The following is a 1,645-nucleotide window of genomic DNA, read 5'->3' on the forward strand; positions in this document are numbered from 1 at the left end:
AGCAGCCGCCTCACTCCTTTTCTTGACTCCTCTTTCTCCTCCTCAACCTCCGCCTCCTACTCCTTTCGCGCCTCATCCTTCTCCTCCTCCTTCTCCTCCTACTCCTCCACTCTGCCCTTACCCCCTCCTCCCTTTCCCCCTCCACCTTTCTCTGTGACCAGACACAATCAATACATTGTCAGCGCCGACGATGGATGCTTCAGAACCCTACACAACGTTGGAACGCCTTTGCCATTCCCTCTCTCTCTCCCTCTCTCTCCTCTCTCTCTCTCCCTCTCTCTCCCTCTCTCTCTCTCTCTCTCTCTCTTTCTCTCTTTCTCTCTTTCTTTCTCTCTCTCTCTTTCTTTCTCTCTTTCTCTCTCTCTCACACTTTCTCTTTCTCTCCATTTCTCCCTCCCTCTCTCTTTCCCTCTAATTCCATGCCCTCCTCACTCCCGCTCCCTCCCTTCTCTTCCTTGCTCTACCCCCCCCCCCTCTCTCTCTCTCTCTCTCTCTCTCTCTCTCTCTCTCTCTCTCTCTCTCGCTCTCTCTCCCCTCCCTCCCTCCCTCTCCCCTCTCTCTCTCTCCCTCTTCCACATTTTCTCCCACCCCCCCCCCCCCCCCGCTTTCCCTCTACGTCTCCTCGCAGGCTGGAACTTTCTCAGCATTTTTCAACTGGGCCGTAAACGAGCGAGGGTTCCAAGCGTTCCAACTTCCAACGACTTCGGTGGCGGCAAACTCAAGCTGTGAATCTACTTCTGTTCCGCTTTTGTGCGTAGATTTCTTTCCTCACCTTTTCAAGACTGACAGTGTGGGTGCTCGCCCTCTAGACTAGTGCTGTGTTTTTGGGGGGATCTTTTACCGGCTTTACTTTTTTTTTTCTTTTAGTTCATCGAGTAATTCCTTCTCAGTTTCACACTGACGTGTGATGAGCTGGGGACGGCAGCTTTGTTACGAGGAAGCGAGGTGGAATGTGTTAACCTTGAAGGTACTGGAAAAAATATTAAACGTTGCGGGTTTGTTTTTGTTTCCCGTTTTTTTTTTTCAGATCTGATTCTTAAATCGTGATCATTATAAATTTGAAGAGTTAAAGTGTGGTAAAGCTGTTGTTTTCATGTTTATTCTTTGTCAGTTTAAAGACGCCTGCAACAATGTTTTTTAAAACATGATTTCTGCACTATGATCTCAACATTTGTATAGGTTTCGATCCGGTTATCTTATGCGTGCTGCGGCAGCTGTTGTTTTATCGTTTTTTCTGCCGTCACTCTGCCGTTGTTGCTATCGTCGTCATCGTTATTGCTATTATTTTGCTTCTATCGACCGTGTTACAACGACAGCTGGCTAGTTCTTCTGCAGTATACATTCTAATACTTAGATCTACTTCCTCTTTGAGGTACACTTTCTGTTTATTCGAGCTCTCCGTGCTTTCCCTGTTAACCCAATACCTTCTCTCATTCTTATGACTGCTATTATTCTTATTATTGTTTTTGTTCCCACTTTGTCTTGTTGAGTCTTGTTTTGTTGTTGTTGTTGTTTTATTTTTCGTTTCCCCATATTGGATCATTCCCATTGTGTTCATGTTTCTCTTTTCATCTTGCTAGTTATTCTCTTCCTATTCCTCTTCTTTTGATATTTTCTCCGTTATTATTGTGTTTTTTTATTTTTT

General features: G+C 45.2%; 1 protein-coding gene across 3 annotated transcripts in view; it reads left to right on the forward strand.

The window, feature by feature from the left end:
• Window positions 1-642: 642 nt before the first annotated feature.
• LOC101851672 overlaps window positions 643-1,645 on the forward strand; it is a 139,026-nt gene continuing 138,023 nt past the window's right edge. For 2 of the 3 annotated variants that reach the window (XM_005107987.3, XM_005107988.3), the window contains exon 1: window positions 643-967. The gene's annotated coding sequence lies outside the window, so the exon portion shown is untranslated. The remainder of the gene's footprint in view (window positions 968-1,645) is intronic. The other variant, XM_035972326.1, reaches the window with a different exon arrangement.

The sequence above is a fragment of the Aplysia californica genome, unplaced genomic scaffold, assembly GCF_000002075.1.
Source record: "Aplysia californica isolate F4 #8 unplaced genomic scaffold, AplCal3.0 scaffold00648, whole genome shotgun sequence".
Lineage (NCBI taxonomy): Eukaryota > Metazoa > Mollusca > Gastropoda > Aplysiida > Aplysiidae > Aplysia > Aplysia californica.